The sequence below is a fragment of the Elgaria multicarinata genome, chromosome 10, assembly GCF_023053635.1.
Source record: "Elgaria multicarinata webbii isolate HBS135686 ecotype San Diego chromosome 10, rElgMul1.1.pri, whole genome shotgun sequence".
Lineage (NCBI taxonomy): Eukaryota > Metazoa > Chordata > Lepidosauria > Squamata > Anguidae > Elgaria > Elgaria multicarinata.
Genome location: NC_086180.1, coordinates 17,459,700 through 17,485,799, shown reverse-complemented (window position 1 = coordinate 17,485,799; position 26,100 = coordinate 17,459,700). Strand labels below are relative to the sequence as shown.

General features: G+C 45.9%; 1 protein-coding gene across 2 annotated transcripts in view; it reads right to left on the bottom strand.

Annotated features, from left to right (window-relative positions):
- The window catches only part of ARHGAP24 (Rho GTPase activating protein 24), a 412,693-nt gene that overhangs the window by 383,176 nt on the left and 3,417 nt on the right, over positions 1–26,100 (bottom strand). Inside the window, exon 1 of one of the 2 annotated variants that reach the window (XM_063136188.1) lies at positions 8,241–8,362. The exons of the other annotated variant lie outside the window; for it this stretch is intronic. The gene's annotated coding sequence lies outside the window, so the exon portion shown is untranslated. Of the gene's footprint in view, positions 1–8,240; positions 8,363–26,100 lie in introns of those variants that run through there. 2 annotated transcript variants of the gene reach the window in all.

Genomic DNA, 26,100 nt, shown 5'->3' with positions numbered 1-26,100 from the left:
GGACGTAAGCTCTGCTGAGTTCAGTAGGGTTTACTTCCAAGAACACGCAAAGACAGGGATTACACCCCTTGTCGTTGAAAATAAAATTAAAAAGGGATGGAATTTGATTACTCCTTTTAAAATTTAAATTGGCTGTCCCTGCATTCAGTGGAAATGGCAGAAAATGAAAAGTGGAGCTGTAGACAGAAGGAATGGTTGTCTTGACAGACTAATTGTCAAAAAGTAGAACCTGCAACAAAGTGTTGCAGTATAGCCTCACCCTATTTCAGGAATGGTTTTAGTCATTCAAGGAAACTAGTTTGTTCTCTCCCCCCCCCTTTTCCAACTGACACTCAACATTCCCTGGTGAGCTCACACATTGGGTTGTTTTGGGAAGGGTGGAATAGCCCTGTTCTTGTGCTTCTAATATAATTTATGTACATCTGCAAATCTTGAGGTTTCTCCAAACATGCTAACGTCTCTTGTTTCTTGGTAGCTGCATTCTGGCTCCATTTCTGTTGGCCAGAAGACACTGAGGGGCTGTCTTCACAGCACCGGGTTGGTGCCACCTCCTTCCTCAACCCCTCGGTTTCCCTCTCCTGGGACGTCATTGGATAATCCCAACACCGAGGAGGGAGTGTGGGGTTTCTGGGCAGCCATCCAGGTCCCAGAGCCAGCCATGCCCTCTTCCTGGTGCAAGGCAACCAATCACTGGTTGCCTTCAATCAGGCTCCGCCCCCATGGTTTATTTATTTATTACATTTTTATACTGCCAAATAGCCGAAGCTCTCTGGGCGGTTCACAAAAATTGGCCACGGAGTAATGTTACATGGCAGAAGCACCGTGTTGACATTGCTCCCTTTGAAAAGGTTGGGGTAAATCCCCGAGTTTTTCAGAACGCAGCATCACAGGGAAGCTTTCCCCCATGTAGACAGCCCCTGATTTGCTGTTAGAGGAAGTAACAGGAAGACTCAGGAAAAGGGGGGGAAATGTACAGCACTTAAGAAAAAAAATGATCAAAACAAATGTAAACTACAGTGTGAAAGTTAAGGTGAAAATCTGTGGTTAGATTGCCTCTCCATAAATTGTAGGAGACTAACTTTAAGTCCCATTCATTTCAATGAGTCTATTCTAATTAGGGCTTTAGTGGGATTCTACTCTTAGGATTTTCCTCCCGACTCAATGACATTTTTTCCCTCCCAGGTCGTATGGGCCAGGCACCCTTCTACTCTAGGCTATGGCTTGGTTCATTGGTTTGAATCACATCATTTTCTGTTCTTTCAGGCTTGTCCAGTTGGTTTCGTTGTGGGTCGTTGTGATTTTTATTTATTTATTTATTTAAATCATTATTACATTTATATCTCGCCTTTTCCCTCTTGCAAGGAAACCACGGCGATTTACATGATCCTCCTCTCCATTTTATCCTCACAACAACCCTGTGAGGTAGGTTAGGCTGAGACTGTGACCAGACCAATGTCACCCAGTGAGTTTCATGGCTGAGTGTGTACCAAAACCCAGGTCTCCCAGGTCCTAATCCAGCACTCCAAGTACTACACCACACTGGCTCTCACTTAATCTCGCAGGTCAATCTATAATAGACTATGCAGAGAGGATCCTAGCAGAGGGAGATGTGAAGAAATTGCTGGACTTTACAAATGAACAGTTTTCTCCAACCCTGAAGTTCAGGTCATATAAGCACTCACCCTTTCTCAGGGATCTGACATGCTCAGATTTGGATCCAATCCCAGCAGTCCACTCCGCTTGCCTTCCTCATGTGTTGGACTCCTGCCTGTCTACACTGCAGGCTAGGGAAATGTTACAAGTCCAGCCTTGTAGGAGTAAATAGATTTTTCCCAGTGACCAACACAGAGTCCTCTGTTACTTGTTTTGGTAAGTTTGCTCATGAAAGCCTTGTCAGATGTTCAGAGCTCCTATTTGTTTGAGGAAACCAACATTTCGTACTAACTAGACAACATGCATCATGCACTCTTTTTATTATTACTGGGCTATTTGAAGTCAAACACACACACACACCCAAATTTAAATTACCATTAATTTATGAAAACATGAAAATACCTAAAACAGAATCAGGCTGTTGATATATTTAGCCCAACATTACCTACCATGATTGGGTCTCCAGCATTTTCAGTAGAAGACCTTCCCTGCTGTTCTATTTGAGCTCCTTTATATCTAAAGATGCAAAGACCTACCCCTGAGCTATGGTCTGAATTTACTCACTCAGTAACTGGAAATCTAAGCAACCACTATCATTGTTTTTTGTTTGGAACTGTTAAAGAGAATTTGGAATAGTTTGAGCTGACTAGTTTAAAGTAACAAATCTGGTTAGAATAAGAGAAAGAAAATATTTCTGCGATTTCTTTTGAAGCATACTGATTCCTGTTTATATATTGTATGAAGTGGAAGTTTGGAAACAGACTAGAGCCAAATGTTGTATTTTCTGCTTAACTGATGGACTTCTTTACAAAAGACACTCATAATTTCCTGTTGTTATTCTGTAAAATTCATTTTAATTGAGACCAATTTACGAACTGTACAACCTTGATCAGCAAAGGGTATTGGTCTGGCAGCAGCTGTAACGGATGGGGGAAAAGAATTGGTATTTTGGCTTGTTGCTTACTTACACAGTGTTGCAAAAGGTGACTAGACTTGCTTCACGCTGCAGTCTGTTAGAAGATCAGAATTCCAAGAACTTGTGACATATTTGGAACCTGCTTATTCTGAGCGTGTTTTAACGAGCCTGTCTTTTGTCCTTCTGGTACATTGAGTGGGATACTACACTGTAAGTATGTGCATTTACTTCAGGGAAAAACAGGGAAACTGAACTGATTGGGGTCCATTCAGTTCAATTTCCTTTCTATTTGTCCTGAAACAAGTGCAGTGAGTAACAAATGAGTAGCATTGTTTTGGTGTCTCATTTGTCCTAACTTGTCACTCATTTAAGTGTGAGGGTGATTTAAGGTGTAGGGTGACCATATGAAAAGGAATTTCAGGTGCAGAAGCCCTGCCCTCTGTTGTATCTGGTCACTCCAATATAGCTCCTGCAGCTTTAACTTTTGTGATGAAGAGACCGGGGGCTCTTCCACACGTCGTACTGAGGCTGCTTCTATGCGACCCCAGTACGACCCGAAAAGATCGTGTAACTAGAGCCAAGGAAGAGGCATCCTTGCCGCCGCCGCCGCCGCCACCCACAGACCTCCTCGCCGGCTGGGACGGAGAGCTCGGGGGATTCAGATTTTTATTATGCGGTCACAGACCCAATAAAAGCAATACCAACAATCATTAATTTAAAACCATAAAATCACAGTCTTTTGTTCAACAGGCTAAAAGAGTTATTTAAAACATACACATATTTAAAATATATAGGCATAGTTAGTAAAATTGGGAGAGTGGGCCCCATGCTGCAGGTTGGGAAGAAGGCGGGGTGGAGCTCTCCACCCCGCCTTCTTCAGCAGAGCTCTCCTCGCCGGCCGGCGAGGAGGTCTGTGGGGGGGGGGGCGGCAAGGACACCTCTTCCTCGGCTCTTCCAAAGGCAAGTTACACAATCGTTTTGGGGTCGCACTGGGGTCACATAGAAGCAGCCTCAGTACGACGTGTGGAAGAGCTCCAGGAGACATTTTTCTCCCTCTCCCAAAATATTAGAACCCTAATGGGGACATCCCATGAAGTTGATTGGTGGGAGGTCCAGGACAAATAAAAGGAAGTCCTTCTTCACTCAACCCATAGTTAAATTATGGAACTCACTACCACAAGATGTAGTGATGGCCACCAATCTGGATGGCGTCAAAAGGGGGTTGGATAAATTCCTGGAGGCAAAGGCTATCAATGGCTACTAGCCCTGATGGTTGTGTGCTATCTCCAGTATTTGAGGCAATAAGCCTGTGTGCACCAGTTGCTGGGGAACATGGGTGCGAGGGTGCAGTTGCACCATGTCCTGCTTGTTCATCCCTGATCGACAGCTGGTTGGCCAATGTGTGAACAGAGTGCTGGACTAGATGGACCCTTGGTCTGATCCAGCATGGCACTTATGTTCTTATACCAGCTGAAATTCCCTTTTCTATGCAACTGTTAAAGAAACAGGAGCCCTGCCCTCCGTTTCATATGATCACTCTAAATAATGCAAGTGAAATGAATTAATACTGAAACAAATGGGATTTATACAAATGGCTAATGAAAAAGATGAATTAATACTGAAAACAAATGAGTTACAACCCTGCGGTCATTTTGGCTCTCCTTTCCTGCAGCTTTTCCGGCTATATCCTCTCTGAACAGGGGAACCAGAACTGTCCTCAGTATTCCAAATGCAGCTTCATGAAAGATCTATATTAAAGCATTCTCAATGCCAAAAGGGCTGGTGGCTCCAATGTCAGTGGGGTGTCGTGTCCGCTCCGAGTTTCAGCCAGAAACAGTCAGAACTCTAAAGGAATTATCCAAGGTGTGAAGCACCTTGGATATCTCCTCTAGAGTTCTGACTGAAACCTGGAGCAGATTCAACGCTCCACTGACATCGGAGCCACCAGCCTCCACTGATCAATGCCTTTCATTATCAATGCCTCTCCAAATGCCTGTAGTTATTCCGCTAGAGGTCCAACTGCCTACATTGGCACAGCTAAGCCTCCATACCCTGTAGCCCACCAGGCTCAATCTAACTGACCACACCCCAATTACACATTGGGATCTGCCATGTTCACAGACATCTGCTTTTGTGGTCTCAGGCAAGCAAAAACTCAAGTGGTTTAGTGAGTAACCAAACACAGCTGATGGGCTTTGTTCAGTTGGGTGAAGCAAGCATTGTGCAGGATTAGGCTACATGTTTTCCAGGGTGAGCACTGGGCAGTCACGGAAGAAGAAGTGTCTGGAACATTTGCTGTGTGATGCTTTGAGAGGAGTGATGCTGAACCTCAGGCTTTGGGGCCAAATCCAGCCCTCTTGAGGTCCCAGTTTGGCCCTACATGGTTCCCCAGATGGCCCCACCAATTCTTGGGCAGTTTCCCAACTTTTGTGCAACTTTTCCCTCATTCTAAAAGGTTGGAATATGTCTCCCAAGGCTTTCTTGCAGCGTCATCAGAGGGCGGGGGGATCACGTTTCCCTACCGTCACTTTGCCTTCTGCTGCTGTCCCACAATAGGAATGAATCACATCTTCTTTCTTCACATGGGGAAGAAAAAGGAAGCCAGCAACGACCATGTGGCCCATTCAGTGGGTGTTTCTATCATGCTGCTTCTCCTGTGCACAGCAGGAAATGGCAGCAAGTATCATTATAGACAAAAAACACAAATTTTCTGGGTCATTTTTTTTATGGAAAAAGGAGCAGAAGGAGCAGGAGATGCGTGAGAGTCAGACAGGGGCCCCATTCAGAAGACACCTTAAACCACGGTGGTTAAACCAGAAAGCTGGGTTCTGTTCTGAAGTCACCATAAACCATGGCTTTAACCATGGTGAATAAAGCAAAACAACAACAACAACACCTTATTCACTTATTAAAGCCATGGTTTAAGGTGTTTTCTGAACATGGCCTGGCTTTCTTCCTTAACCACCATGGTTAAAGACATGGTTTAAGGTGTCTTCTGAATGGGCCTGGTGTCGTGAAAAGGACCCACGAAAAAATGTGAGTGGGCAGTAATGAGTGTGCTATACAATGCTCGTCTGATCAGCCTTTTACTGGCAGCAAGAGCATTAAGTTAAATAGCCTGGTATTTGGGGTATTTTGGTCCCGCTCCCTTTTGCTGTCAGCTCTGCTTCTTTTGCCTTCATCTCCACCCACCGCTGGAATGGAATTTGGCCCTCAGGCTAAAAGAAGTGCAACACCCCTGTTTTAGAGAGTAAGAAACTGATGGGGGTGTCCTTACATGCAACAAGACCAGCTTAGCATCGGCACTGTTCAAGAACCTGACCTGCTGATTAATCACATTCTCAGAACTGATGTCGAGGGTGAGCCCTGAAACCCCCGGTTCAACTCTCATCACAGCTATCTGGTGGCAGACTAGCCACTGTTTTCCCAGCCTCACTCTTCCCATCTGCGATATGGGGCTAATAATACCAGTCAGCACACAGCTTCTTCAAGCAGCTGCCCATTGCTCTACTGGTGCTTGCCAACTCAAACCAGGAGTCTGCCCTGCTGCCCTGAGCTTCCTGCACTGGGTGATCTGGAGCCACCATTGTAGCTTCCCACAATGGGAATGTTCAGACAACACGTTAAGCCATAGTTAGGCTGCTACGCCTTTTGCAGCAAGTGGCTAGTGAGGGTGTTTAAGCCATGATTATGTAGCCACTATCATAGAATCATAGAATAGCAGAGTTGGAAGGGGCCTACAAGGCCATTGAGTCCAACCCCCTGCTCAATGCAGGAATCCACCCTAAAGCATCCCCGACAGATGCTTGTCCAGCTGCCTCTTGAAGGCCTCTAGTGTGGGAGAGCCCACAACCTCCCTAGGTAACTGATTCCATTGTCATACTGCTCTAACAGTCAGGAAGTTTTTCCTGATGTCCAGCCGGAATCTGGCTTCCTTTAACTTGAGCCCGTTATTCCGTGTCCTGCACTCTGGGAGGATCAAGAAGAGATCCTGGCCCTCCTCTGTGTGACAACCTTTTAAGTATTTTAAGAGTGCTATCATGTCTCCCCTCAATCTTCTCTTCTCCAGGCTAAACATGCCCAGTTCTTTCAGTCTCTCTTCATAGGGCTTTGTTTCCAGACCCCTGATCATCCTGGTTGCCCTCCTCTGAACACGCTCCAGCTTGTCTGCGTCCTTCTTGAATTGTGGAGCCCAGAACTGGATGCAATACTCTAGATGAGGCCTAACCAGGGCCGAATAAAGAGGAACCAGTACCTCTCTATTTGGAAGCTATACTTCTATTAATGCAGCCCAAAATAACATTGGCCTTTCTTGCAGCCATTACTATGGTTCGTAACGGTTCACAGGACATGCTAAACCATCATGTTTAGCTCAAAATGCTTAACCACTGTGGTCTGAACACGGTCAACACCTGCAATGTAGCATCGCCCCAGGATATTGTGGGAAATTCTTAGCCACCCAGCTATTGGCCACCAGTTCCAGGTAGGCCTACGGGGCCCACCAACATAGGAAGGGGAGGACACAAAAGAAGTTTCTTTCCACAAGACTCCCTCCACTCTGAAGCCTGAGACTGTATTTGCAAAGTGTTTTGAACACTTGAAATGAGTAATATAAATTATAAGTGCCATGGCTTCTGCTCCCAAATCGGCAAATTGGCCTCCACCTGGCTCCTTCAGGACTTAAATGTGGTCCAACCTTGTCTAGGAGTACTGGATGCAGTAGACTGGACCTACATAAAAAAAACTCTCCCCACACCCGCACTGCCACCCTCTGTCCTACAGTCCTGTTGAAAAAGCATCTGAGCTATTTTAAAAACACTGCTCAGGTTACTTCCAAGTTTCTGACGAGATCAAAGCCCAGCATTTAAGAAAACGGTTACAACTTTTAAAAGGAAGGGGGCAAAAGCAGGCCAAGTGCTCAACTTATCAGGAGACAAGACAAGCGGGGGTGGGGGGTTGTTTTGTGAAGGGGACTTTTATCCAAAGGGAGGAGCACTAATGAGGCTGGCGGAGAGCTTCACATCAGGGGAGGGAGGGAGCTTTTCAAGCCGACTCACAGTCCAGAATACAGATGCAACCTGGACTTTGGAGAAAAAGGAAAGTGAGCTGCCAGCAACGCACACACATTCCTAACGGCGACACGGCGCAGCAGCGCGGCGGGGGCCTCGCCGATCAAAGCTGCCTCTCCTGTCATTGACTGACAGGAGCCTCACCTTGCTAAGCCCCATCTGTCTTGCCTCTTCCGAGAAGCGTGGAGGTGCGCTGCCCGTCAAAAGAGACGGCTGCCCCTACGGAAAGGCTGATCTGCTGCAATCGCCATCTGCATCTCGCTCGGGCGATGTTACATTTCATCCTATTGTTTCCCGTGGCTCCCAGTGTATCGGGCACTCGAGGAGACACAGGAGTGCCGATCGCAAATGAATTCCATTTGCTGCGGACGCCCGACAGGTATTACACCGTAATTTAATGGGACTCCAGGCGTCGACTGGTAAACCTTTTGCCACGCAGGAAAGTAGACGCCGTACAACATTCGCGCGCAAAGAAGCAGCAATATCTTGTGTCTTTTAAGGCTTGGCTCTAAATTCTATCAACCACCCCCGTTTATCCTTCTCAGCCGTCCCTATTCCACCCCCACCCCCATCCCACATAAATAAAGGACAGCAAAACTCACAGCCTGAAGCTTTCCAATATGTGTTAGATGATGCTTTCAGAAGAGAGGTCCCAGGAGTGATACGATCAGGCATCACATCTGAACAGAGCTGAATCATTTAGAGTCTCTTCTCTGGGATTCAGCAGCAATGACAAGTACCGCCACCACAAAAAGACCCCCTCCGCCAAACTAATGCAAGGTACTTTGCAAATTGGTAGAAAGGTAGCTGAGCGGTACGTCCCTGCATTCCACGGCAGCGGTGCGCGAAAGGCTTAATCTCATTACATGACAAATCGCCTCGACCATCTGTGCCCCATGTGGCGTCCGTTCAACTTGCTGCTTTACCCCTTTCCCAGTGTTGGTGAAGACGGAGGCGTCCTGACTGCCCCACGAACGGCAGGGAAGCAGAAGGAAGGCAGGAGCCTCCACGTGGGAATTCGGCAGATATCGAACAAAAGAGGAGGAATCAGCAGCCAACAGTACAACAATGCTGCACTGAAGGAACTCTGCCTGGCTCAGCTCTCTGCACAGTGGCTGGCACAACACCACCACCCTCCTGCAATTCTTCCCCCTCCTGTTGTCTTCTTGTTTTTCTCCCCCCCACCCCCAACCTAGCAGGGACAGTGGACAGACTTTCCTGGTAGCAACAGACCAAAACTTTGACAGCGGCATGCGGAGCCCGTAGAGTCTCATAGGGGTGACATGAAAATCTCTCAAGTTTAGCATTCAACAGGGAACTCCATTGGATCAGGCATGATTCACATCAGGCTACAAAACCCAGTTGACCTCGAACAGCTCTGCCTCTAGGGACTCCAAACTACTGAAGGGGAAAGAAGGGACCCTGAATTATTGAAATACCCCCCCACCATCACCACCACCCAGCAAAACAAAACTTACCCTTCACTTTCCAGGGCTTTGGCATGACAAAGGATTTCTTGCAGGCAGGAATAGCAGACCTTCAGCCCCTTTGGGTGACAGGAAGAAGAGGATCCCCCTCCCCAATCGTGGCACCTCTGGCCTATTGCCTGGTATTAAGAGAGAAGGGGGAGATCATGGCAGGGGAGCCAGGCGAGGAAATGCAATGCTACAAGTGCATCTGGCTCCATCATTTCTATGGGAGACGCAGCTTAGCATATCTCGCAGCTGCAGAGTTGCTGCAGGTAGGAAAGAGAGAAACTAGGGCAAACAAACAAGTCAGGGGCTGCGTGAATGCACAGAGCAGGGGCAGGGTTAGTTCCTTGCTTTTAAAGTGGTACAAGGGCTCTGTGCATCCCTGCAGGCACGACCAACTACAGGGTGTTTTTTGTGGGGGGGGGAGCTCTTGGGCAAGACTGAGCCTGAGCCCATCTCCTCCTAGCTGGTAACTCAGCTGTCCATCTACTTGATCTTTCCCTCTGGACCCAATCCACACCCACAAGTGTCACCAATTTCAAGGGGGTGCTTGGGGAGGGCGCTACCCCTGCTCGCTTTTCACACACACCCCCGCTTCCTTTTTTTCCTAGGTGGCTCCTGCGGTGGCTGCTGCTGCACTGCCAAAGGAAAGCAATGGGGACCTTTTTTATTTTCTCGGTATTTTAACACCTATTAACTCAAATTTAAACTTTGCTGTTTTAATTCCATATTTTAACCTATATCAATTTTTGCTGTGTGGTTTTATCCTGGTTGTGCTTTTTATATTTTATTTTGTATTGGTGTTTTTAGATTGTTGGTTGCTTTTATGCTCTTCATGACTTTAATTTTTGTGAACCGCCCAGAGAGCTTCGGCTATTGGGCGGTATAAAAATGTAAAAAATAAATAAATGGGGTGACCAGCTGGTTGAGGCTGTAGTCCCGCAGCGTACCATACTAAATTACTGCTTATCCTTATCATAGAATACTAGAGTTGGAAGGGGCCTATAAGGCCATTGAGTCCAACCCCCCCCCCCACACACACACACTCAATGTGGAATTCCCTGCCTCTGGAGGTCAGGCAGGCTCCAACCTTGTACTCCTTTCGCGCCTCCTGAAACATCTTTATTCCAAGAAGCCTTTCTTTAACATGCAGCCTTGGATTACTGTTATTGATTCTTTTAAATTTTGTTTTAACTGTTTTTATTCTGTTTTTATTTTCATTTTACCTTGTACACCGCTCTGAAATTTTTCAATGGGGAGCAGTATATAAATATTCTAAATAAATAAATAAATCCACCTTAAAGCATCCCTGACAGATGGCTGTCCAGCTGCCTCTTGAATGCCTCTAGTGTGGGAGAGCCCACCACCTCCCTAGGTAACTGTTCCATTGTCATACTGTTCTAACAGTCAGGAAGTTTTTCCTGATGTCCATCTGGAATCTGGCTTCTGACCACCTGTGATCTGATCTAATCAAGTGCTGCATTTGAGGGGCAAAACCTTCTGATGTTCTTATTTGAGCTTATTTCTTCGTATCTCACACACACACACACACACACACACACACACACACACACACACACACCCCTTGGCTTCCATTATGTACAATCTTTTAAGGAAACATGGAGAATACCTGTTAAGCGTATAAGAGAGGAAATGAACTTTAGGGTCACTTCCTACTACAGCAAGCAAACAAGTTTGTAAACACACTCTCATTTTGCAAACGTTGTGCATTTTGAGGAACTTGTCCATTTTTCAAATCCCATTCATTCATTTATTTATTTATTTATTTATTACATTTTTATACCGCCCAATAGCCGAAGCTCTCTGGGCGGTTCATTTTTGCAACCATGGAGGCAAGTTCAGGAATTTGTGGCCATTTTCAGAGAAATGCCCTCCCATTCACATTCGAGATTGTGAATGGGTCATTTTGGAGTGATTTCAAATTCTCATACATCCCTACATACAGATGGGTGGGTTTTGTCTTTTAGGAGTTGGCAACACTTGTTCTTCACTGGAAATCCAAAGAGAAATGATGCAAGCCTAAACAGGAATCTACACATGGTGGCTACACTCTGTTGCTGCTTCACTTTTGCAGTGGCTTAGTGCTCCTTTTCGGTCTGTTCACATCAGATCCTGCAAGAACGGACCCTCCTCACCTCTGAAAATGTGGATGTCAACTTACAGTTGGATTGTGAAAACATTGGGCAAAAAGTTAAGGCAGACCTATGGAGACAGCTGCGCAAACATTGTCAGCTGCCAACAAGAAGTATCTTTTTGGGGTTCAGGCTTTCCTGACTAAAGAAAGAAAGAAAAGGAGGAAAGCAAGCAACCAAATCCACTTTTCAATGAATAACCCACTGGCTGTTTGTGCACACATGACACAATATTTCTGGAAGAAGTGAAATCTTAATTCAAGCTTACTCAAAAGAAAGGCAAAGAAAAACAGCAGCACATCCAGGTGCTGGAACGCAAAAAGGGCTTGGGGGATTCCAGGCTTTGGAATGGAGCACTTGACAGCTCAAAGAGACGTTTCTTGAACTGCTTCATTTGATTTTCAGCAGAGCAACAAAATGTTCCGTTGCAGAACTTGTAATTGTGGCTGCACAACGAGATGTTTGCTGTTGTCATTGCCCTACATCGCCCAGGCTTAAGGTGAGGCCACACACCTTTCCCAAGCTGTGTTTAGATGATACAAGTGGGACCTGCAACACAGTGTTGCAGCGTGAAGTCCTCCTGCTCAGTTTGCCAGGCAGGCAGGCATGCCTCCTCCCAGGATATTCCATTCCATTCCCCTTCCCACTTGGTTTTCAGTTTTTCCCCCTCAATACATTCTGTAGCCACTGAGCGTGCTTCCTCCTCTGTTTTCTGGGTTTTATCCTCCGCTTCAGGGTTTGTTTGGTGTGGGTTTTCCCCCCTTAAGTTGTTTTGTACTTCTGCAAACCATGGGTTTTCCCCATGCCTCCTTGATACCTTCCTCTTAGGCACAGATGTAAAGACTAGCATTCACCTCTGAATGCTGTAAACAGAGGAAACAATGTATGCATTTCTACAATTAAAAAAATAAGTTTGAAGAGAAAAGAAGAGAAAGTACCACTTTGTTCCCCTTTTAAATAAGTAATCTGCATATTTGCCTTTGGAACTTTAATCAAACTTGATGTACATTTAAAATTAACCACAATTTAACCATTAGAAATCAAGCAACTATTTGCAATTTTCATTTCTAAGAATGAAGAATCCTACATTTGTAGGTTTCTTTATCCAATAAGGCAATAATATTCATAGCCGTTGTCAATCAGCTATATAAAAGGGAAAACAGAACTAGGGGTGAACTGATCCATCCCGTTTCCATGCAAGTTTGTGATTAAAAAATATCTGTGCAGAAATTCATGCTCTTTACTTTTAATGCACATCTTTTCTAATGTACACATTAATATATGCATTTGTCTGCACATTTTTAAATGGATGCATTGTTCTCCCAAGTACCTTAAATGACAGAGATGCTATATTGTGCAATTGTTTCTCAACTATACACATTTTATGTGCAATTTCCTTCAATATGCACATTTGGTGCACATTTTTCCTGAGATGAGCTACATCAGAAAGCTTGCAAAAATGCAGATTTTGGAATGCAGTTCTGTCTTGTTGGCTCACTGAAAGGCTTGGGAGGTGCAAATTGGGAAATCCATTTTTTAAAAAAATACCACCTTGACAGAGCAAGGTTTTCACTGATCTCTAAGAAAGAAAAAGAAAGAAAAAGTGTTGTTGTTTTTTGCATTAAATTTCATGCAAGCCAGTCAGAATATACGAAGTCAAACAATTTATCTATCTAGCTCTTACACTGATTGGCAGAGAGCTATGTGGAGATCCTGAGGATTAAATGTGGGTCTGTCTGCATACAAAGCATATGTCCTGCCTAGTGAAGGATGGTGGCTTCAGTTTTAGTGGGGCTGTGAATCCATTCTGGGTTTCAGTCAGAACCAGCCAGAACTCTAAAGGAGCCATCCACCAAAAATCAGAGACACCAGCCTCCATTGGCCCTGGCACTGAGCCACAGGACATAAGAAGAGCCATGCTGGATCAATCCAAAGGTACATCTAGTCCAATATTTTGTTCGCACAATGCCTAACCAGCTGCTGACAGGAAACCCACAAAAAAGACATGAGTCCTGCCCATGTTCCCCAGCAATTGATGTCACAGGCATACTGCCTCTGATACTGGAGGTAGCACAGAGCCAGCAGAATCAGGAATTTCTCAACACCCCCTTGTAAAGTCATCTAAACTGGTGGCCATCAGTGCGTCTTAACTAAGGGTTGTCTGAAGAAGAACCTCCTTTATCTGTCCTGAATCTCCCACCAATCAGCTTCATGGGATGACCCCGGATTCTAGTATTAGGAGAGAGGGAGAAAAATGCCTCCCTATCCACTTTCTCCACACCAGGCATAATTTTATTTATTTATTTATTTATTTATTTATTACATTTTTATACCGCCCAATAGCCGAAGTTCTTTGGGCGGTTCACAAAAATTAAAACCATGAAGAGCATAAAAACAACCAACAATTTAAAAACAAGAATACAAAATACAATATAAAAATTACAACTAGGATTAAAACTAGGGGTGTGCACAGACCCCCCACTCCGCTTCACTTTAAGATCCGCCATTTTCGGATCGGCCCGCTCTGCCCCGCCCCCACTCCGCCTGTGCCCACTCTGCTCCGCTTGGAGCTCCGGATCCGGATCGGAGCTCCGGTCCCCCCCATAGGGGGGGTTACCGGGCCCTGCCGCCGTCGCCGCCCATGCGGCGACAGCGGCAGAGCCCAGTAAGGAGGAGGGGGGCCTTACCTGCCTCCATCCGTGGTCCGTCGCCGTCTTCAATTGAGCCCGTGGTTCCACCAGGAAGTCTGGGCCGCAAGTGCGGCCCAGACTTCCTGCTGGAACCACGGGCTCAATTGGAGACGCTGACGGACCGCGGACGGAGGCAGGTAAGGGAGAGGAGGGCGGGGGGGGGGGGTACCGGGCCCTGCCGCCATTGCCGCCCATGCGGCGACAGCGGCAGAGCCCGGTAAGGGACGAATCGGGAGGGGGCCTTACCTGCCTCCGTCCGCAGTCCGTCGCCGTCTTCAATTGAGCCCGCGGTTCCACCAGGAAGTCTGGGCCGCAAGTGCGGCCCAGACTTCCTGCTGGAACCACGGGCTCAATTGGAGACACTGACGGAACGCGGACGGAGGCAGGTAAGGGAGAGGAGGGCGGGGGGCATTACCGGGCCCTGCTGCTGTTGCCGCATGGGCGACAGCGACAGTGGCAGGGCCCGGTAAACCCCACTTACCTTTCCGGCGGAGCTCCGGATCGAGGCGAAGGATCCGCCTTCACCTCGATCCTCTTCGCCACGCTCCGCCGGCCCCCCAATCCTCTTTGCCTCCGCCTTAAGGGCAGGCGAAGCCCCCTGCTCCGCTACTGCTTCTCCAGTCCGATTAGAAGCGGAGCACATCCCTAATTAAAACCACCTCTATCATGTATACCTCTATCATGTCTCTCTTTACTCGCCATTTTCCCAAGCTGAACAAGTGATGAAGTATTACTTGAGTGGTAACTGAGTGGTGAAGTACTATCAGATTTCCCGAGACCAGTAAGCAGTTCATGTGGTCCCATGTGCATGTGGTTTTCCCCCACCCCCAAACACGTGAGGTTTCTGTAGCACAGAAGAGCCTCAGAGACTATTTAAGCTAATGGCCCATAATGCAGAAGTGAAAGCTGAAGGGAGGCATTCATTATGCAAACAAGCATCATGACCAGCACCCACTGGACATCCATATGACAAAGTTATTTCTGAGTGACAGCCACCCTGAACCTCGATGCCATTAAGAGATCGTTTTGCACCTGAAACTATCGCTGCCCCTGACTTCTGCCTAAAGCACAATTCCAGGTCAATCTGAAGGTTGCTGCTCTAGCATGACACCTGCAAGTAAATTTGGGGGACACTAAAAGGATTCTGTCCCACGTTTTGGAAAATGTCTTTGAAAAATTTTATGGACTGCCCATCTCTCTACTGAAAATAAAAAGGCACAAAGGATCACACATGCCCCCATGCGGTTTCTGCTCTAGATTGGAGCTTGTTGGCATGTGTTAGTGTCAATGACAAGCAGAGAAAAGGGTGCCAAAATATGACACCCCTCCATGCAGTGCACGGATGTCATGTCACAGTTAGCTGACCTTTCTGGAAGGTTGGAACAGCCCCTGGCAAGAATGAATGTTTGTCTTCATACATTATTTTTCAATAGCACGTCAGCCCCATTTGGCTCTCCACCATCTGCACAGTTGGTCAGCTGTTCTGAAGGCTGTTTATCATCATCATATATCATCCAACAGCTTTAATTTGCTTATGAAATGCATGAGTAGCAGTCTAGAGCAGGGGTGGGATGAAATTAGATCTCCAGATGTTTTAGATTTCAACTCCCTGGTCAGGAATGATGGAAGTGGAGCTCCAAAACATCTGGAGATCTATCTTCTGCTCAACCCTAGGCTATGGTAGATATGGTCAATCTGGGGTTCTCCAAATGTCTTGGAACAGAGCTCCCTGGTCAGAATGATGAAAATTGAACTCCAAAATATCTACCTTCTGTCCACCCCTGGTCTATGGCAGAGGTGAGCAATGAGGGGTCCTTCAGATGTCTTGGGCTACAACTCCCTGGTTGGGAATGTTGGAAGTTGAACTCCAAAACATCTGGAGATCTACCTTCTGCCCAACCCTGGTCTATGGCAAAGGTAGGCAACCTGGACTCCTCCAGATATCTTGGGCTACACTTACCATCAGCCCAGTTAGCATTGCCAATGGTCAGGAATTATGGGAGCTGTAGTCCAAAACATCTAGAGGGCCCCAGGTTACCTATCTCTGGGTTTGAGATAATACCTTCTCCCTATCAAACTTAGGGGTTCCAAGTGAAAGTGTGAAGGGGGGAACAGGATCATGAATGTTAGCCCCACCCCAACTATCCCTGTAGAGAGTGTTTCAGAGCTTTGAGTGTCCATTATGATGATCTGAAGGGGAACTCTAAGTGCACTCAGAATGCATAGTTCCCAATTGTGCAGAGGTTGATGTATTATTTATTTGTTTGCTTGCTTGCTTTATGTCTCACCTTTCTGCCAAAAAGTGGTGCTAACAATACAATCCAGATTAAAAACACAATCTTAATTAAAACAAGTCAAAAACAAGTAAATTAAAGACACAATTATAAACATAAAATAAATAAATAGCACCAACCAAATATATATATATATATATATATATATACACACACACACACACACACACACACACACACACACACACACACACACACCTTCAGCAATGGGCTGGCTTGTAGGCCAATAAAAGCCACTAGGAAATGGGAGCCCTCTTCAGGGATTCAAAATGATGATGTGAAGAGGGCCTCAATAAAAACATCTTTGCTTGCCAGTGGAAGGACAACTGAGATGGGGCCAACCTAGACTTCCTTGGCAGGGAGATCCAGAACCTGAGATCGGTCTCCAAGAAGGCCCTCTCTTACAACTCCACCACACATGCCTTTGATGGTGGTGGTTCCAAGAGAAGGGCCTCTCCCAAAGATTTTAAACCCCAGGTAGGTTGCAAGGGAGGAGGCAGTCTTTCAAGTAACCTGGTCCCAAGCATTCAGCAGAACAGCCCATGTGAGACCTTTGTGACAAACACATGAAGGTCGGAATCACCCTTCCACAGTCATGGAGATGTTGGAAGAGGGGCTTAAAACTGTGGTCCCTGTACTATCCTCACATCATTTTGAACACCTGAAGAGGGATTCCATTTCCTAGTGGCTTTTTTAGACTTGTCACATATGGTCAGAGAACTGAGTTGTCCACAGTCCCCCTATATACAGTTTCTAATGCCATCAACGCTACAACTATAACTGTGCATCAACTTGAGCCGGAGCCCCAAAGCTCAGCCAAGGCAGGATGATTCGGCCTGCCTCAGTCTGAATCTGAGCCAGTACCACTCAGCCCAACCCCAACCCCCAAGGCCGAAGTGGATCAGTCCCAAAGCCCTCAGAGGGCTTTGGGCTGATTCAGGGTAGCGGTGGTCCATTCTTCCACCTGCCTGGGAAAGCCGGCACAAGGCCAGCTGTGATTCCATATGAGTCCATCGGACTGACTGGACTCACCTCTCTCTCCCTCCCATCCCTCCCCAGTCACGTCCTGCCACTGCCACCAGGACTTACTTTGCCCTGCATCCTCTTCCCTGAGAGACGAGCTGTGATTCAAAGGTAAGATAGATTTATTTATTTATTTATTACATTTCTATACCGCCCAATAGCCGAAGCTCTCTGGGCGGTTCACAAAAATTGTGAAAGATTGTGGGAGCTCTCTTTTTTAATAGCTCTATGGCCGCAAACTACAGCAGCCATAAAGGGCCATTTTCCTTAGTTTGTGACCATAGAGCTATTAAAAAAAGAGAGCCCCCATGATCTTACCTAGCTTACCTCTCAGGGAAGAGGACACATTGCAAGTCCTGGAAGGTGCTCTGGATTTGGGGGAGGGAGGGGGCAGGCAGGCAGGGAGGGAGGGAGGGACTCAGGAATCCAATGGACTCCCAAACAGCCTTGCCCCCAGCCTTCTTGGGTTGCCTGCCATACAGCTGCATGGCCATCACCCAGAAACCTTGCAGAGGCAAAGCCACTGCAGAGGGCCTGAAACTCACTTCAGCTTCAGTACTGAAGTGAAGCCCTGAAGCAGGCAGAATCAAATCACGGCTGTTTTAGATCCCTCAAAACGGCCTCCAAGGTGAGTCAGTGGGGCTGTTCACAGGCCTAGTTACAACCCAGTTCTGTGTGGATCCCCATGTCACAATGAGCCATGCATTAATTTATGGTAGGGGTGAGCTACTTCAAGAGGAGAAACAAATGTGTAAAGTAGCAATGCCATCCAAGTTCAAGACCACCTAGTTCACAATACAAATTTACCAGCTCAAAATATGCCATCGTATGTTGAGATGAGCTCCTTCAAAGTGCTTGCAGCTGATTGGCAAAAGTGTGTTCATTGCCAAAATCGACTTGAACTTTTAAAGGCGGGCATCAACAACGTACAGGACAATACCCTGGCTCCTCTGTTCCTTTCATTCCAGCGATCAATTTGCCTGGGAATTTACAAGTTAGAAAAACTCACGTATGCCTCAAGGGCAGGGTATGCATCATGTAAATGTGACCTTTGCAAAAGCAAATAATGAGCCCAGCTGTTGGGGAAACAAACGGCTAGTCCCTAGGGTATGGTCTGACGGTACGTGGCGTGCAAGCTTGCTGACTTGCTCTCAGAGCCTGGATGGGAGCAGTGGCATGGTGATAAATTTTGAAGTGCAGCCACTCATCATGACGGTCCCCATAGCCACAGCCCCAAAGAAAGTCCAAGATTGCAGTCAGCTCAGTTGATCCGTGTCAACAAGCCAGTTCTAGCAGGTTTCATGTCAACCAGGAGCAGGTCTTTTTGTAAAGCAGATGGGTCTTAATTGCCCCTTCTGGACCAAGCCACCCCAAAAGACTTTGCATAACACCAGGGATAGCTCCTAACAACCTATCATTATTGGGAAAATCCATTCCCATCCCCCAGTTGCTGTAAGGATTGCAGCAACACTCAGAGGAAACAGGGATATCTGTGGGGTGGGGGGATGGCAGATGGTATTAGCATCCCTCTTAATCAAAACGTACCAGAGTTGTAAGCTCTGGCTCTACCACACCATTGGATGGGAAGCCATCAGGAAATGCATTGCATCCCACCTAGGGTGACCATATGAAAAGGCAAAGGACCTGAAGAGCACTTAGAATCATAGACTCATAGAATAGTAGAGTTGGAAGGGGCCTATAAGGCCATCGAGTCCAACCCCCTGCTCAGTGCAGAGGAACATTGGAATGCTTTACCAAGTCACATTAAAGATTAGACACACCCTCACATTTTATTAAAACTCATCTCTTCACACAGGGGCCTAATCTACACCAAGCAGGGTATTGCACTATGAAAGCAGTATGAAAACTGTATATGGTACATGTCAATGGGCCCCAACAGTTGGCAGTGCACTTCAATTCTGCTGTAAAGCAGTAGTGAGGTTCCTGCCTTTTATATACCATTTTCATACTGCAATATCCTGCTTGGTGTAGATTAAGCCAGGCTTTCCTTGAATTGTCTCCCAGCCAGCTATGGTTTGTAGTACACAGTGGAGGGTATGGTTTCGTGTTGATTAATTGTGTATTGTGTGTATTGTGTGTTTTATTGTTATATTTTATTGTTGTTCTGATACCATTGTATGTTATGTTCATGCTTTGATATCCCTGTGGAAAGCGATATATACATATGGATAGATGGAAGGTACATATGCAAGCTATATCCACAGTTTCAGAGAATATGTGGAGATCGAATGAAAGCATATGGGACACACATGAGAAAGTGCACGCCAGTCATAGCTTGTAAAGCAGATGAGCAATTAATTACCAACCAATCAATCAGCACAAACTGAAGGTTTTTTCCCCCCTATTGATCTTGATGGATCGGACCAGGCTTACATATGCTTCTTCAGCATGTTTCATGCCATTGTGTAGCATAGCCTGAATCAACCCATGTTTCTAAGCAATAATCTGAGCACATATGGGTTCAATATGCCAAAGGAAGTCTTCATTAACCCATTTGAAATGAGTTTGTGGATTAGCTCTAAAGAACAGCACTGTATGGTGAATGAATTTCTGGACTTGGAACATGGAGTCCTGAGTTTGAACCCTTGCTCAGCCTTGAAGCTTACTGGGTGACCAATGGTGGCAGTCACACACTCTCAGCCTACCCTCCCACACTGGGTCATTGTGAAAATGAAACGGGATAGCCCCATGTCAATTGCCCTGGGCTCCTTGGAGGGATGAAATGCAAATGTGTCTGGAGAAGGCAGAATCAGAGAAGAATCAACCATCATAGTCAGATGGATCCAACATGCCATCTAATCTGAAGGACCGACTATACCCATACAAGCTTGCCCAGGCTTTACAATCAGCTATTAAGGCCCTGCTCTCTGGTCTGTTAATAAGAGATGCTAGGTTCACAGGTACCATAGACAGGGCCTTTTTTATAGTGGCCCCTCAGCTGTAGAACTCTCTCCTGCAGGATATGTGTGGGCCCCATCCTTGGAAATTTTAAAGAAAGAGGTAAGAACATTTTATTAAAAGTGTGCTTCTTGACAAATTGCTGCAATTAATTGTTGCTTTTTCCTCGCTTTGGGTATTGTGGGTTTCATCCTGTTTTATGGTCATGGTAAATTTTGTACATCGTCTTGTGAGACTAGCAATGCCTTGAAAGGCACTGCATCAAACATAAGGTGAAAGTAAGAAAGAAAAGAATCTCATACTCTACTCACAAATTAGGAGTTCAGACTCTCAAGGAGATCTCAATTAGCCAGGCTTTTCCCAAGTCACACAGATCCTGCAGACTTGTGGACTTATTTTTTTATTTTTATATTTTACTTTCTGGATATATATTTTTGACAATCTAATCATGGAAAAATACATTTAAAAATGCACTGGCCAAAAATGTGAATTTCCCCCATATGCTAAAGCATGAAAAAGCATATTTTGGGAGGATTTGTTCATTTGGGTGGAGATTTGCACACATTTTTGCAAATGCAAATTTGTGCAAATTTGGGGGATTGGGAAAAAAAAAACCCCAAAAAACTGATTATGTCAATCAGTGGATGACGGAATGAAAGGTACCTGACAATCCATGAAATGCAGACAGAACGGATTTTACAAAACCTGTACATCCCTACTAATAGCCCAGTATGTCACCAAGCCACCTGCAGGACTCTTTTAGAGCCTTTCAAATGACTATTAGATTACTGAAAATCTCTAAAACAAATTGGCTCCTTTTTTAGATTGGAAAAACTCCATCTGGCAGTTCACCTTTACAAAGATGATTGAGGTGAATGAGAGCTTCACATTACAGTGCAGAAGAAAGGACCGATAGAATGTCTCCTGTTTGGCAACTCCGGTTCACAAGCATCACAGGTAGCAGGTGATGTGAAAGTCTTTTGCTTGAGATCTTGGAGAAAGTCTTCTATTCAATACAGACCAGGACTGGGCAGAAGATACATCAGAATCTAGTGATAGATCTCAGGAGATCAGCAAGAGTTTCTGACTCCCAAATGTCTAACAATGGCAACAACTAAAAAGCATCCCCTGTACCCCTAAATTACGTTCCAGGGGGTCAAACTACAAGCTATGATAGCATGAAGCTGAGCAGAATTGTTTTCTTTACATGTGTGTAATTTTGCGCAGCCCCAATTCAGATCAGGACTGGTGTGCCGTTGACACGAGAATTAAACCATCCCTTCACCCATTTTCTTTTGAAATTAACCCATCCCCCACCACCAAACGGGGGCTTAAAATAAGAAAGAAAAAATGTTTCCACTGGAGTTGACGGACAGGGGTGAATGTAGAATTTTTGGGAGAAGATGGGGGGGCAAGGTTTAATTCTCCTCTCCCAGTGTGCACTGTTCGCAATCTGAATCAGGGCCATGTGCAGTTTCAGTAAAGTAAATACACCATTAGGCAATTAATGTAATGAATGCTTGGGGGTGGAGGGAAACAGGAGTGGACTTCTGTTTAAGAATGGACTAGAGTGCTTGGTTCTGTTGCTGGACACACATTCCTGGGATCAGCGTGTGCTCACAGGCACCCTGTTCCTTAAGTCTTGGCAGTGTACATTCCCCTGCCTGAGCAACTGTTTTGCGCCTGGCTCCAGCTGGAAGCCCTCGGGGGTCTTGTAAAAACTGGAAGAGTTCCTATAAGGCTGAAGTCTGCCAACTTGGCTAGGTGCACCACTAGTGGGCTTCCCGTTCATTTCAATGGATCTCACATAGGAGATCTGCCCAGTGGACTGTGTCTATAGTAACCTTCACAACCCAAGAGAGATAAATTTGGATCTCAAATTTCTAACAGCCCTGACAGATGCCTGTTGGCTCTTTCCTGGAAAGCCAGCAAGAGAGAAGGCTCTGCAGCATCCTTGTTCAAGGATGCAATTAGCACTTGCTTCAGTTAAATGCTCACTCAGATATCAATGTCCCTCAAGCCAGATAACTGGAAGTGGAAGGCAGGTGGGAGGGGAGTAAATGCCAGAGCATCTATTAGACTAAATACGGTATTTCGGGGAAGACAGATGGGCATGGGTGAGAAGCCAGTTGTCTTTTTCCGGCTCCTGCTTTTCCTTCCCAGCGGTTGATACCATAAGTAATGTAAATTTGGATAAAACGCCTACATGATTTCCAGCGATGAAACACAGCATCAGTCAGCTGTTCCAAATGGAACCACAGTATTATAGCCAGGCAGAAACGGCATGCCACAAACAGAGAGAGGCACTCTCACGTGACAGGAGAAAACAAAAAACACGGGGGGGGGAGGAGGGAGGCACTTCATTCTCTAATCTGAAATCTCATATAATGCGGGGGCCCTTTACATGGGGTGGGGGGAAGTAGTGAAACATGTGCCTTCAAGATTTTTTGGACTACAACGTCCATCAGCCCCAGGCAGCATAGCCAATGGTCAGGGATTATGGGAGTTCTAGTCCAACTGGGTTGCTTAAATCTGCATTAAATGTCCTCCCACCCACAGGGGAGCCATCTTCCCGTCAGTGAACCTGACATGGCTGGGAAAATATGTACAGCACAAAGAGAGGCCAAGCTGGTACCCGTGGAGGCTGGTGGCTCCAAATTTGGTGGGGCTGTGAATCCATTCTGGGTTTCAGTCAGAACCAATTCGAAATATAAAGGAATTATACTAAGTGCTGAACTTTATCCCCACAATGGATTCAGCACCCTGGATAGCTCCTTCAGAGATCTGGCTGGTTTTCACTGAAACCCAGAATGGATTTACAACCCTACCAAAATCAGAGCCGCCAGTCTCTACTGGTAATATGCTAAATATAGCTCCATTTGTATTTCCCCCATTCATGTCTTGGGGAGGACAGCCCATCACTCTGTTCCACCTGCTAGGAACCACTTCCCCTTTTTTTACCCACCGTCTATGTCTGACATCTCAACACTGCATTAAACAAGCACACTTTGCACAAGCCCCTGGAAACTAGGCATATTCTTGATTCATCTACAGTAACAGACCTTTTCATGGGAAGGTTGCATGGTTTATAATAGTAGTGACAACTGTTGGGGCCCAGGACACACTCCATGTACAGTATTCAAACCGTTTTCAAAGTGTCATTTCCTGCTTGGTGTAAAGCTGACTGACATCATTCTTGCAATTAGCAATTGAGTGAATATTTATTTGTGTGTGAGAGTGTGTTAACAACAACAACAACAGCAGCAGCAGCATGCATTGGGGGCTGATCCAAATCCAGACCCTGGAAGAGGGTTTGGGGACTTTAACTCTTTGTCCACCAGTTTGAGCCTTTTGCAACTGCTATTTGCATTGGAAGGGAATATCCCATTCATGCCACTGGATGTTTTAGTGACAATCAGTGCTGGGCGGAATCTCCTCTTTGACTTTTGCAACCTCTTTGCTTCCCTGTGAAAAAGGCAGGTGTGGGGGGTTTTTTTCCTGCTTCCTTTGCAGAGACAGTGAGACTTTCCGAGACATTTCTTAGCATGCAGGGTTTAAGGGATTACCTTACTATAACAAGAGGCCAAGGTGTGTGTGTGTGTTCATTCTTTTTCAACTTAAGCCCTGTTCTCCTGTCCTTCATAGCTTCACCAGCTACTTGATCTTTCTGAAAACCCCTTAGAGGACTTAGCCAGGGCTTTCTCCCTTGAAGTTTTCCAGTACTACAGCCTGCTGAGTGCCTGTAAGGTGACTAAGGAGGAGGTGGTGGAGGCAGCGGTGAGGATTGTGTCCTGTAACAAAAATTGCTCAGCTTTCAGCTGCAAAGACAAGTATGCCCATGCTGTGCGCTGATATCATGCTGATGCCTCTCACTGTCTTTGGCATGGTGGGCCATGGGAGGTCTGTTATCCCCCTTAAACAGACAGACAGAGACACGTTAATCCACCCTTGTGCATCTATGGAGGGAGCTTTTATCCTTTACTTTGCTGATGAAGAACTCTACTGCTGGTGGTGGAAATTTCTACTCCAGCCTTCTCCACCCTGGTTTCCTCCAGATCTATTGGGTGGAGCGGCCTCCCTGCATTGGAAGCCCAGCCAGCCCATAGGAGTAATAGTTTAACTGAAATAAGAGCCTGTGGAAATGTGAATGATTGACTTCTATGAGTCTGAGCAGAAACGTGGTCCCTCTCCTCCTCCCCCACCCCAACATGGCCAGAACCAGCAGCCAATTAGTGTTTCCCACTCCCCTGAACACTGCAATTGGAGGAGAACATGGTCACATGGGCACTGCAGCAATTCCTAATAGTTAGCCACAGATGTCGCTCCTGTTGGACAGGACAAACTGTCATCTTGGCCCTGTGGGGAAGAAGAAAGTGCAAGAGGATAGGAGCAGGCGGAAGAAACATCACAGCCTGCTCCATTTGGACTCCCCCCCTTTGGGAGCAGGACAATCCCATCAGCCCTGTTCCCAGTCCATTTAATTTCTCTCTCTCTCTCTCTCTCTTTACCTCTTCCCTCCTGGACTCCTTTTCCTTGTGTGTCATGTCTTTATTAGACTGTAAGCCTGAGGGCAGGGACTGTCTTTTTTGCTAAGTGTAAGCCGCTCCGAAAGCCTTTTTTGGCTGAGGAGCGGGGTATACATTATATATATATATATATATATATATATATATATATATATATATATATATCTCAAAGCTGCCCCTCACCCCACTTAGCGTCTTCCAAATATGGAGATATTCAATTGAGAGACACACAGCATTGATGCCTGAAAAACAGTCAGATAATTTCAAAGATGTATGACGCTCCGATTGGGCACATCTCTGCTCTGATATTAATCAACTGGTTTGGAAGCAGCCAATCTCTGCTCTGGAAGAGCAAATGCTCTGTGGCTGTTCACGGTTACCAGATAATTCCGGGGCGGAGAGAACACCCCTAGATATTTCCCCCTTCTTATTCTGTGTTTTCCAAAACACTGCAATAAATGTTACTGCGTATGCTACAAAGTGTACGCAAGAGGGATATAGCATCACCATGATTGGATCGTTTCAATCTGACATGGGGTATAGGTCTGTTGGGGTGGGAGGAAAATACCTTTCAGACTGGATCTCGAGATGAAAGGGGATCGTTTCTTGGCAATTATATATAGTTGCCAAGAAGCAGGATGTTTTTCTCTCTTTGTCTCCCTCTTTTCCTTGCCAGAACAACAGCCAGCTGAAAGTCCCATAACTACAGTATGCTTCTGGGGGGAAACAGCATCCCTATAAATTAGCACATTGCTCATTTACCTTATGGTGGATGAAGCCATGGGACAACACCGAGGCCATGGATCCAACCAAGATTCCTGAGGATGTATGCACTGAGTTATAAAAGCTACTTCCCAGATTATTTTTTACTAACTGGATCCATAACTCACTTGCAGTCTCTGAATACTCCATCTGAAGGAATGAAGCCTTTTCTGTCCCTCCAGGGCAATGTATGCATTTCCAGACCATGGGTTGAAAACCACAGTCCAATAGGAGCAGAGGTGTTTTCAGAGTTGATGGATATCAGGCGACCCTCAGTGGAATCCCCAGGATGTGATACAGGTGCAAACTGCACCAGCAATACATTAAAAAAAAAAAAACCTTTCTGTGTGTAAAGGCCGAGCCAAGCAATGTGGGTGGAAGCAGGCACCTCAACAAGTCCTCAGGCTGCACTTTGGTCATGGATGGGTAACAAGCACCTGGGATTCCACAACCATGCGTTGAGCGGGTTATGGTACTCCTGCTCCAGAGCATGTATGCAGCTTGCCTAGTTATGGTATAGAATTCCTTTCATGTAATGCTACAACTCACTCTTGGCCTCACTACACTAGAGGCAAAATGATGATGTGCTGTATGTAGGGTGGCCCTGACTCATACTTGACTTA